At 40.2% G+C, this 13,097-nt stretch overlaps 1 long non-coding RNA gene across 1 annotated transcript; it reads right to left on the bottom strand.

Annotated features, from left to right (window-relative positions):
• Positions 1-356: 356 nt before the first annotated feature.
• On the bottom strand, positions 357-6,143 carry LOC103226767 (uncharacterized). Its single transcript, XR_494970.3, has 2 exons — positions 6,047-6,143; positions 357-596 (listed from the first exon to the last, which is right to left on the bottom strand). It is a non-coding gene; the product is annotated as an uncharacterized lncRNA (long non-coding RNA).
• Positions 6,144-13,097: the final 6,954 nt, after the last annotated feature.

The following is a 13,097-nucleotide window of genomic DNA, read 5'->3' as shown; positions in this document are numbered from 1 at the left end:
AATACTAAATGAAGCTTTATCCATTCTGATATAGTTTACCAAGTTATTACTGATTATTATAACATTTTAAATTTAGGTCTCCTGACTTTCTCTCAGTATATAATCTTCTATGCAAAAGTTGTAAATATTTGGAAGAATTTCTCCTTTGCTTTTTGGAACTTTCCAGAAATTCTTTTTTCCAAATATTTTTGATCCACAATTGGTTGAATCTACAGGTCAAAGATCTTCGGATACAGAGGGCTGACTGTCTTCACTGCATGCCAATTAAATACTGAAAAGCATTGAAAACTCATTTTTTTTGCCCTAAGGATACTTGCTGGCAGCACTTGCAAACATAGCATTTACCTAGAGATAACTTTGCCACAAAATATCTTGCTTTTATTATTACTTTCACATCACTCTCGTATATCGACTTTGGAAACAAAAGGCATCATTCTGTTTATAGTATCCTATAGCGGTATTCTCATTTACAAAATATAGTAATTCTTGATTGCCGAAAATGTCAACTCCTAGACAACATAGCATCCTTGTGCATGATGTTAACATTGTTCTCGAACAGTTGTTGGCCGAAGATTCATTTGATGAATCTGATTTTTCTGAAATAGACAATTTTGATGATCCAGACAATTCTGATGTTAGTTCTGTTTTGAAATAATCCCAAGGATAGTTTTTATATTTTATTTTTACATTGAAAATCAGTCAGATTTCCTTCAGCCTCAAAGATCATGTTTAGGTAAAATTAAATGAGTGCTGGCAGAGAGCTGCACATTTTTTCTAAATGGGAAAAGGGTTAAATGGGAAGAACAATATTATTTTCTTTACCATTTTTGGCTATTTGGAAAATGATTCGGTTCTCAACTACAACACAACAGTTAAGGAAAGGCAGAGTGCTAATGTGTACAGAAAGGAAAGGAGAAAAAAGGATGAGGATAGCAAATGAGAGAGGGAGTCAGGTGGTAACTAGAGGGTGGGAGGAGCAGTTCTAAGAGTACTTATACAACAGAGACACTCAGGTGTGTGTGTGTGTCTGTGTGTGTGTCTGTGTGTGTGTGACTTATCTGCAAGACAGTGTCAGAAACTATAAGAGAAGAAAGCATTTCTTAAGTTACTAGTTTTCCAAGTAATGAAAACCTTTAAATTCCTCAGCTCTATTTGACAAATTTTGGTGGCAATTTTCCTGGGGATTGGGGGAACACAGATAACTGTGTTTAAAAACACACATACACACACACGTTATAATTTAATCTTCCTTGATAACAGTGGTGCATAACTTGACCTATCTTGTCTTCCATTATGCTCTAATGCAGAGCACAATTCCATGCTCTCTTTCCATTTTAATGTTTTTCCCTTGCTATTAAGTTGTCAGTTCTCAAATCTGTCTGTTGCTGCCAGAAAGCCTACCTCTAATTCACTTCTAATCCTTTTTGGGGGTTGAAAAATAGATAAATGAGCTAGGCAGTGAATTTTAGAATAAGGGCCTAGACCCAGCCTCTGAGCTTCTCACTAGCCATTCTGGTGTGTAGCACTCTTTCTTGTCTTACACCCATGTTCAGGTGTAGACTGAAGTTGTACGAAATCTGACTTATCAGTAAATGAGCAAGACGTCATAGTCCTCAGGCTGATGATTCCATTTCTTTAGACATCTACAATGTGGATTTTAGAGTGAGAGTAAAAAGTCACTGTCACCATTTAATGTACAAAAGGTAAGACTTGCAACTGACTTTACTGCTCCACAGACATTCCTTTGGCCAATCACAATTTTCCTGTCTGGCTTCCCTGCTTGCTCCCCTTAACTGCCCACTCTGAGTATGGAAACCCTTCAATACTCCACGAAAGAATAGCTACAGTTCAGGGGCAGCCTTCTCCACTACATGTGGACATCTGTGCTTGCAGAATGTAAAAACAATCACTAGCAGTAATGCAACAATGTAGAAACTAAACTAATATATTAATATTAGTTTTAACTGATTGAAGAGCAAAAACAGCTGAAAAGAAACAGTTTTATGAGTAGGTCAAATTATAACGGCTGCCATGACTTTTTAGATAAGAGTGTTTGTTATAGAAATAATTATTAAAAAGACATGGATTTAAAGCTTATGATAGAGTTGGAAAAAGAACAAATTAACTATAGAAAGAAAAGTATATGGAGGCTAATCCTGGGGCTCTATGCTAGAAAAATTAATTGTTGTATCTCCAATAGTTGTTTAGAGAGGGTATTCCCTGAGAAAAGTTAAAAAATTTGGAGAATCTAAAATATGGACCTTCGCAAGCATGTGACACAGCACAGAGTGTTTGATATGTGTTCTGTGGAGTAACGAGGTTTTGCCGTTGTTCAGTTCGAATTCCTCTGGTTGGATCTCCAGGGACTTTAGACATGGTTGGAATAGATGGTCTTTACAGCAATAAAGACCTCATCAACAAAGGCATGTTTGTACTTTCTTTTTCACCAAATCTATATGAGCACAAGTCCTGTCAATTACATCCTTTCAAATTCTCTCTAGCCCATCCTCTCATCTCCATCACACTGTCATTGCCTTAGATCAGACCCTCATCATTACTCCCTTGGACGATTGCCATAGCCTTCTAATAGGTTTTATCCCTCCAGACTTGCCATCCAGTCTATACTCTACACATCACTAGAATGATCTGGGTAACAGGAAAATTTGATCATTAAAATTCTTTAATGTCTTCATACTTCTTCAGCAAAATTCCAAAATCTTTAACATAAACAAATACAACATTATTCCTGACTTATTCTGCCTACCTCATTAGTCACTTCTTGTACTCCAACCTCCCCAACCCATCTAATTTACTTTTCAGTAACACAGAACTATTTGCCACTCCCTTGATGCCGCTTAATCCCTTGACTTTATGCATTTGTCTACCTTCATTTTCCACCCCCACATCTTTAAACAGGCTCTCTTCCACCTTCCCAACAACACCCAGGATCATCTCTTCCAGATACCATCCCTAACACTACACCTTCTCATTCAGCTGTCCCACTCCATCCAGGATTGATTAGGTGACCAGTTGTGTTTTCCACAACACTCCAAATATAATTCCTGCCATCCAGCATGGTTGCAATATGTTTCTTCTATACTCTCTCCCCACAAGAAGAAAGTTTTGTGAGGGTAAAGGTCATATTTAATACTTGTATCTTCACTAGAAGCTCATCATACAGTTTTGAGATAACTCAACATTTGTTGAAGGAGAGAACAAAAGAGAGAGGGGAATGGAGTGAGGGAGAAAGGAAATGATGAGGAGCTCCTCTTCAAAATTAAGCTGGATAACAATAAGAAATTCTAGAAAGAAACCTCCACCCCAATACCCAAGTAGACCCTACATTTAAAGTGCTATTTTGGGGCACACTGAAAGATTTCTGCCAGGAAGTTTGCTCCCTAGGATTTACATGATAATGAGATTACGTGTTGCCTCATGGCAACAAAATCAAAAGTCTGTAAAAGAAAAAGTTTGCTATGCTTCTGAACGTTTGGAGATCCCACAATAGATTTTTAATTCAGCTATTGTGTTGCTGCTTCATGAACACACCTGACAGTTTTGTGGGATAATAGAAATAGACTTCTCATAAATAATGGTCAAATTTTTCAGATTTAGATTTTCAACACAGAACTAGCAAAATGTACATAATGCTAAGTTGTGCCATCTCTGTACTTTACTACACAAGGCACTTCTTTGATAATGTGCAGCAGAATAATGTTATAGCAGATTTCACAATGAAATCGCCAATGAATCTTCTTTTAGTCATTTCATTTTGGATCAAATCTGACATATGCAAAGTTCCCATAATCAATTTTGCCAAATGGGGCAAGATTGCAGAGGTCATAGCAAGTAAGGAGCCATCCTCTTGTTTAACTGTTGTGCCCATCCAACAAGTACAGCTTTCTTGCCAAGATGGTCACCAGGATCTCCTGCACAGGATTGCATACTCCAGAGCACCTTCCAGTCAGTGCAAATACACCAACCCCTGGTCAGCTTGCAGCGGTGGTATCTCTACTTCTTCTGCCCAAACAAAGCCAATATTATGCTACAGAAAAGATAAGCCATTGACACCATCCCCAAAGGATCCTTAAGAATTAGCATTACAATTTATACTGTTGACCATTCAGTGTTGGTTGGACACATGGTGGTAAATTTAAGAGATCCTCATAGTCAAACAGTCCAGGACAAGATGCTCTGTGATAACAAGGTACTAGTATTGCAACTAGTCTGTGCTGTAACACCAGAAGGAAACTGAGTCTGGGTATGCTGTATCGAAAATCTATGACGATATCTTCCATGGTATTCTCTCTCAAGGCCCTTTGTCAAAGAAGTTACTGCTACCAGGCCTTCCATAGGAGTAATTGCAAGTAATTTGGCAAACTAGGTCCTCCTCAGAGAGAGAAACTCGGGTAGGGAATGTAAAAGTCCATGATTCACATTCTGTACCAAAATCGTGACCAAAGTGATCATAAGGGATGAACTGACTTGCAGAGGTTGTTAACAAATGTCCCAAGGTGGCTGCAGAAGCACTTGTCAGAGAAGGTAGTGCTTTTCTTTCAAGAATCAAAAATTGAGCCAACTCAATAGAAACTCCTTGGTTTCACTGACCATATTCAAAAACTCCAGAAATCACTTTAAGAAACTCTCCAACCGGTGAATCACATCTGTTGGTTTTAACACCTAAGGCAAACCTTGGCAACCACCAGGACCTTGTGAAGGATACACTGAAGGAGTGTCTGTATGTAGTGCCTGCAGTAAATCAACTCCTTGCAATTCTGGAGGCAAACGACACAGTTCAAATTTATCAAATGCTGATTTTAGAGTTACCACTGGAAAAACTAAAACAATTAGCATCCAATTAGCACTCTGTGTTGTCATCTTTATTGTTAAGTCTTAAATGTTCCTAGTCCTATGAAACAACATTTTCAAAGAATATAGGAACAGTTCTTCATTTTGAAGATGTATTCATTGATTATGTGATAAAGGAAAAGCCTTTGGGAAATATTCATTGACTATCACATTTGAACCAGTTATGGATATGGAGAAAAGCAAAAAATGCAAAAGTTAAAAATTTTAATATCTCTTTCTAAAGTTGCCAATATTACTGGTATCCAATCTATCTAAAACAGCATGAATGTAATATATAGTTACCCTACTACAAAGGCCAAGCAAGAATTTTAACCTCTTTAACAGCTCTTCAATTTCTACCATGTTCCCCGCTACAAAGGTAGTCACTTCTCCACTCACAGCAGTAACACTTTCTGTAGCCCTGTCCTCAGTAGGAACAAGGCTGCTATCTGGAAAGCCCAGCTCTTGATATTTGATGTCTGGGCCATACCCCCAAAACAATGAAATCAGCACTCCTTTTGGTGGTGACGAGAGGAGTAGACACCGAAATGCACCTAAAATTGATTCTAATGTGCAACCACGGTTGAGAATCACTGGGACAGTTGAACAGGCCTGTGCCAAACACAGTGAAAGGAGTAAGCAAACAGAAATCTATTCCTTGCCCTTAAGAAATTTGCCTAAAGTGAATTAATACAACTCTGTAGGCTGTGGATATCTTCTGGAGTAGCTGTCTACTCCTCCATCTACAGGCTGCAGTAGGAGTGGTTTAGGCAGCTGTTTGTACCACACTGCCCTGCCCTGCCAACAACACTGATTGAACAGAAGGCTGGATACACAGCACAAGACAAGATGATCCAATCCCTTTAAATTTGGAACAAAGATCCTAAGTCTAATTCAGATATTTGGGGGAAGTTGAGCTGAAGCATAAAACCAGAAATGACAAAGAAATTGGAAGAAATTAAAAATTTGGAAGAGAGAAAAGGGAAGAAAATGAAAGTAGACATGCCTAAGAAAGAGTCGGAGGGGTACTGTGTGATCCTGAGAGTCAGACAGAGCTGCCTAGGCTTCCAAGAGGTTTCCAGTTTACATTATGAAAGGCTCGTTTCTTGGACTTTGTAGGTTTACAATAACTTCTCCTTGGTTTGAGACAATTGAGTGGGTCTCTGCCCTTTGCAAGAAAAAAGGGTATCATCTTTACCTTCTGGGTTCCAGTTCAATTCTCACTTGAATCTTCCATGTGTTTACCTTGTTTCTGAAAATGATAAGAGCAATGAGAGTTCAGAGAAGTGGGAAACAAAGGGCACTGGAGTGGTCTGAGGAGGCTTCACAAATCATGTGGGGATTGAACTGAATCCCAAAAGATGGAGAGAAGAGAGCTCCCTCACTCCAGGTGAAGGAAAGAGTAAGCAGAAAATCACAGAGGCAGGAGTGTGCCCAAGGAGACTGGAGTCTACACGGAAGGATGTGGGATGCCAGAAAATTAATTTTAACCTGGTGGAGTGAACCTAATGAAAGGTCAGCAACACTAGCTCCATGCTCCTTCTACTTCTTAGTGTCTCCTAAAGGTAAAAAGTCTTGAGGCCCAGCAGGTTTTAAGAAATGCTTCCTAAACTCTTTTATATTTTTTATTTTTATTTGAGACAGAGGTGTGCTCTTGTCGCCCAGATTGGAGTGCAGTGGTGCGATCTCGGCTCACTGCAGCCTCTGTCTCCTGGGTTCAAGCGATTCTCCTGCCTCAGCCTCCTGAGTCGCTGGGATTACAGGCACCCAACACCATACAAAATTTTTGTATTTTCAGTAGAAACAGTGTTTCACCATGTTTTCCAGGCTGGTCTCGAACTCCTGACCTCAGGTGATCTGCCCACCTTGGCCTCCCAAAGTTTTAGAATTACAGGTGTGAGCCACTGCTCCCCACCCCTAAACTCTTATGTACATTCCATGTTGCGTCACTACTTTAAGGGCAAACACATTAATAATAACAGAAAGTAATAAACAAGAGAAAAGCATTGATAGCAACAAACATAGTTACTTGCCTGTTCCTGTCAAAAAATAATTTTGTACACATCAATGGATTCTTATGGCCTGTTTTATTCTTTGCATATTTTGGCAGAAGTTGGTTGTTGAGAATACGTCTTACTTCATTTTTCAAAGTAATTCTTTAAAAAAAAAAAAAAAAAAACTCTTTACCTTAGTTGCATCATTACATACATGACTAGGATAATAGTCTACAACCATGATTGGTGAAAAGATAGTGTATTTTAGTATAAACTACAACTTAAAAACATTATGGTTAAGATTAATTAAATGCTATGCATTTTGCCATGATATTTACCATCAACTGGAAATAAAGAGAACAGAGTTGTAAATATTATGCAATCATTTTAATTCAGGTGCATTCCCATAAGTGATATAGACCTGGAGTTGTAGTGTGAAGTCACAGGCAGGATGGCACCCCGGCAATATGCATCAGAGTACCAGCCTGGGATTTACCATGCCAGTGCTCCAGACTTTGACTTTCATCCCAAATCACTTCCAGGGACCTTTTCAAAGATATTCAGTAGACAGCCAGTATTTTCTACATATGCTACACCTGGTCCTCAAGTTAGAGACAAGCCCCTGAACTGAACGGGATCTTGGAGGTTAGCTGACATTTTACCAATGAGAAAACTAAGGTAGATAACTGTTGAAGATCAAGGGGATGCTGAATTTTCTTTTTTCAAAAATAAACAACAACAAAAAAAGTCTCTTCTTCCAGCTAACATCTCAATCACTTACCCAAAATGACTTTTAAAAGTTTCACATTCTTTCTGCTAGGATGCCAGCGGCAGCAGCCTACTCCATACGTCAGGCAGTGTTTGTATATATTTCAGCGTATCCAAGCAAGGCCTTTTTAACTTTCCATCCTACAGACGAAGCTGTACTTTCCTGAAAGGCAGCCAGGAAAAAGCTTGGGGATTTGGCAGGAAGACTGTGGGAAGCCTGGTGTTCCACCAGGCTGAGATCTGGAGCGGAGCTTTCTACAAAGGCAGAGGAGCGAAACACCTCCCTTTGTTTAGCTCTTCATAGGAGGACAAATGGAGCCCCCAGATTGCAATCAGGCCCTATTGTATAAACTTGGGGTTTCCAGGCCATACAGCATTTTTGGCAGCAAATCCCTTATTATTTTTCAGCTGGAAAACCAATTAGCATTCTTTTTATATCTGGGTGTTAATACTTGGGCCTTAGAGCAATTTTTTGGCCACCGGCCCACATGACTGTAGTCTCTTGGGCAATGCCTGACAAATTGAGATAAAACCGTTACTTCATGTTTTCCTACAAAGACAAAACAAAAACTGTTTCCTGCTCTTATTAATTGGATGAAGTCAATTTCCACATTTAACAAATAAAAAGGTAAGCATAATCAGGGTGTCAACCCACGGCTCTTATCTCTCCCCAGGCTGGTTCCTCTGCAGGAATGTGAGGGAGCAAGACTTGTCAGGTTCTGACTAAGCTTTCCTTTTATTGGAAAAAAAAAAAAATCCTCCTGGGCAACAGAGACCTGTCAGGTGAATGGGCTGCGACCACCAAAAGGTCACCCTTTGGCCTCAGTGGCATTTTTGCTTCACAAGTCTGAGTGATGTGATTTACCTGAGGGAAAGAATTGTTAGGAGATTCCAGCCATGACAAGTGGATTAGTCATAACAGTCAAGAGGACACTGCCCAGTTTAAGAGGAATAAACAGAGCCAAACATTTCCCTATCTCGAAAGCATAGCAAAGTCAAGTTCACGCTCCGGGAATGTAGTTTACGATTAGAGAAAGCCATATCTGGGCTGCTGTCTCAGAATATCTAAGCGAGTGGAGAAGAGGAGGAAAGGAGGTTGGAATGGCTGTGGGAGGTGCCCATCCAGTCAAGTGTTCATGTATGGTAAACTACTCCTGCCATGGCAACACAGCCTCATGCAGCAAATCAGAGGAGCTCGGCCCCCCAGCGAGCAGACCACAACTTGGGAAAATCTCCAGGATGATGCAAAATATTTCGAGGGGAAGTGGTCAAACAAACAGAAAGGAAACACAGCCATACAACTGCAGCTTGAAGACAAAAATTTGTTAGGCACAAAAAATAGTTTGGGTGCAGTTACAGGAGCATTTTTGTGTTGCTGGTACTGATTGTACATCTCTTTGCTAGAAATGGCCTGAGGAGTTGCCGCTCCCTTTCAAGACTTTCTTTGTAAGTAGTGGGTGGTGGCATCATTTTTTAAAAATCCACTTGAAAGATTTCTTTAAAGAATTTGTACAGAACATTTTCTTTGCAAGAAAATCTATTCTGAAGCAATATTATTTAACAAGGGGGCTGTGTTTTGAGTCATAAGAAAATTTATTATCCAATTTTTTTTCTTATTGCTATATTTGCTATCAAGAGCAGAAAATGATAGTCTATAATAATTTAGAGGAGTGACTAAAAATGCCCAATCATGCACAGGAAAAGCAGCATTCGATTTGCGTCTCTAGAGCCAGAAGTCACCCAATTCTCTACGCAGAGGATGGCCATACATCGCAGTTTGCCAGGAGAGTCTCAGTTGACTCTAGTCCAGATTTAATTACCAACAGTGCCTCTTTCACTGACAAAAGTGTGCTGGTTTGGATAGTAAATAATTTGGTGACACTATTGATTCACAGAGCCCAAAAATCTGCTCCTACTCTCTCCAGGGATAGCAGTCTAAGACTCTAAAAATCAGAACCGAAATGCAAAATGAAAAAGAAAGTTGGGTGGGGAGTTGCTACCACCTGGCAAAGAAACCTCGACAGTCTGGCTTTACCTAAAGGAAGCATGGAAGGACTGTGAACAAAATTAACTCTGTGTGTATTGAGGAGAGGAGAGTACCCGCCTTCATAGAGACCCCCTGCGGCAGCCTTTAGGACTATCTGGGAGCTTCCCACTGGATTATACACCAAAGTCTAAACAAGTGCTCCTCTGTCAAATCCTGGAAGGTAGACAGTCATTTCAAAAGCAGACATGCATCCTGCCTCTGTTTGTGCCTTGCAGCCCAGAAAGTATTGCTCAGATATTCCAAATCAGAAGGTGTTCAGCCACTTCATACTGCCACCAGCCATGCTGCTGGCCTGCAGCTACTTGGATCAGAATGGAACTCTTTGATCTGTAAACTGATCTAAGTTTAACTATGGCCTGGGCCCAAAAGGTGGACTAATTTTGGCAACTTCCCCTGTACACTTTTATCTAGAGATAAAAGGAACACTTGGAAGCATAAACAGAAGGTGTATTTCTGTGGGCCCAATAGTCAGCACATCAAAACACAAGACCATAGAAGCTGGTGCTGAATATTAGCTCTGATTTTAGAAAGCAGCTCTACTCTGCTACCTCACTCACTGGCAGCCAGGAGGACCATTTCCTTCTGTTGTAAACATATGAAGATAACATAGCATTACAGAACTCAGAAAGGAAAGACGCGTTTCCAGCACAGTGACTTCCATTTCTACGTGAATTTTTAAAACTGAAAACCATGATTTTTAAGTTATAAATAATTACAGTGGCTTTGGGTCCAGGAGTCCAAGGCTCTCATACAAATATGTGGGTGATTGTAGACCTGAGCATCGATACTCTTCCAACCTCCTTGTCTCTCAAGTGGTCTGTGCTTTAATCAGACCAGTTAGGAGAGTGGAATGTAAGTTCCCTAGGGGCAGCCAGCTTGGCGCTCCAGAGAAGAGTTATAGCTTGCCCATGACCTTTGCACTATGTGAATTTGTCAGTGAAGGACCAAATGAGAGAAATGCAAGAGCCCGACAGTGTTTAATGTAGCCCATTTTAACTTATAGTCAGAGCTACTGTCTATTCCAGAATAGGACAATGGACAGTGAAGTTCTAAAGGTAGTAAGGTGGTTTTTCTATAGAGACATGCAGCTGAGTACACAGAGGTAGTTTAGCTGCATGCAAATCAGATAAGCTCTGAGTAGCAGTATTTGGCACCTTATTGCCAAAGCAGTCTGTTCTATAAGAAGTACAATCACCAAATTAGAAGGAGGCATTTCTAGTCTTTCCTTGCTAGGATCTAAAGAGACCAGCGAGTTTCTTCAAGGACTCTTGGGACACATAGGACCTGACTAACAAAATAATGTGACATGGCTTAAACACACTGACATGACCAACTACCCCCGAATAGTGATTTGACAAATGGAAATGAAATAACCAGGCTAGTGCTGGGCAGAGCTGGTGGAAAGGAATACCGCAGAGTTTGTGTGTAAAAGGGCCCTAAATACAACACTGAAGAAACACTGGGACACATTTTTTTGTAGGTCATCAAATGGCATCACAGAATCAATTTGCTGAAAAATACATAATATTAACTCTAATTCCTTTGAATGAAATTACCTTGTTTTGTTGACGTAAAAATTGAGAAAGCAGTACCACCTATTTGGATTTTCAGTGGGGATGTTTTCCCAGTTTCTGGGTAAGGGGATATGACTCAAGCATGAGAAATATGAAATTCCCATTAAGCTGTCCTGGTTGATCAGGCACAATGGCTCATGCTTACAATCCCAGAACTTTGGGAGGCTGAGGCAGGCAGATTGCTTGTGCCCAGGAGTTTGAGACCAGACTGGGCAACGTGACAAAACACTATTTCTACAAAAAATTAGCCAGGCATGCTGGCACATGCCTGTTGTCCCAGCTTCTCGGGAAGCTGAAGTGGAAGGATCGCTTGAGCCCGGGACATCCAGGCTTCAGTGAGCTGTGATCACTCCATACATTCCAGCCTGGGCAACAGAGCGAGACCCTGTCTTGAAAATAAAAATAAAAATAAAGCGTCCTGGCCATCTCAGAAATCAGAATTCCACATAAAGTTTGGGAATTGCGTTAGATCATGTCTAAGACCTCTTTCAACAAGGCAATTTTTGCATAGCAAGGATCTGAATAGTCTTAAAGGATTTCCTTTTATGTTCATTTCAAAAAAACCCTCAGAAGAGAAAAAATTGACAGCACAGCCTGAGGTCAAGAGAATACATAAGTACAGAGAAGACTGAACTCAAGTTAGCAACAGACATGTGATTCCCACAGCCTCCTCAAAGCAGTTCTCTATCATGTGAGGAAGAGCTTGAGCCACCAGACCTGACCTTTCCTGAATATTCCTCTTTAACAACAAAAAATTATTTTAAACAATAAGAACCACATGACTATGCTCTCACACAGTAAAAAAGTCAATCCATTAGATCGCTAGACTAATTCATCCTGCATAATTAAAGAAAGTAAATTTCAGGTGCTTTTGCCATACACACATAGTTACAAAAAGTAGCAACTATGTAAGGGAAAGAATATGTTAATTTGCTTTACTGTAATTATTTCACTATGGATAGCTATATCAAAAGAGCATACTGTACACATTAATGTACACATTAAATCTACACTTTTTTATTTTTTTTTGAGACGGAATCTTGCTCTGTCGCCCAGGCAGGAGTGCAGTGGCATGATCTCTGCTCACTGCAAGCTCCACCTCTGGGGTTCACGCCATTCTCCTGCCTCAGCCTCCGGAGTAACTGGGACTACAGGTGCCCACCACCACACCCGGATAATTTTTTTGTTGTTGTTGTTTTGTATTTTTAGTAGATGCGGGGCTTCACCATGTTAGCCAGAATAGTCTCGATCTCCTGACCTCGTGATTCGCCCGCCTCGTCCTCCCAAAATGCTGGGATTACAGGCGTAAGCCACCGCGCCCGGCCTAAATCTACACAATTTTTATTGAAAGGAAAAGGTGCTTAATAAAAAATACCTAAAAGTAATGAAGTAAAAAATAAATGAATACAGTGTATTTACACATATGTGAGACACATATGTAATGTATTACATATGATTCTGCTATGCTGTAACAACCTGTTTTTATTTGGGTCTTAAGGCTGTGCACAGTGGCTCACGCCTGTAAATCCCAGCACTTTGAGAGGCCAAGACGGGTGGATCACCTGAGGTCAGGAGTTTAAGACCAGCCTGGCCAACATGGCAAAACCCCATCTCTAGTAAAAATACAAAAATTATCCGGGTGTGGTGGCAGGCACCTGTAATTCCAGCTACTTGGGAGGCTGAACCAGGAAAATCACTTGAACCCGGGAGGTGGAGTTTGCAGTGAGTCGAGATTGCACCACTGCGCTACATACAGCCTGGGTGACACAGCAAGACTCCATCTCAAAAAATCATAATAAAATAAAATATATTTGGGTCTCAAAAAACTTTTAAATTTAACATGTAAAGATCTAGTTCTTTCTTTAT

The sequence above is a fragment of the Chlorocebus sabaeus genome, unplaced genomic scaffold (genome assembly GCF_047675955.1).
Source record: "Chlorocebus sabaeus isolate Y175 unplaced genomic scaffold, mChlSab1.0.hap1 unalloc_scaffold_514, whole genome shotgun sequence".
Lineage (NCBI taxonomy): Eukaryota > Metazoa > Chordata > Mammalia > Primates > Cercopithecidae > Chlorocebus > Chlorocebus sabaeus.
Note: the sequence above shows the minus strand (reverse complement) of the source record. Positions and strands in the feature narration are given on the sequence as shown.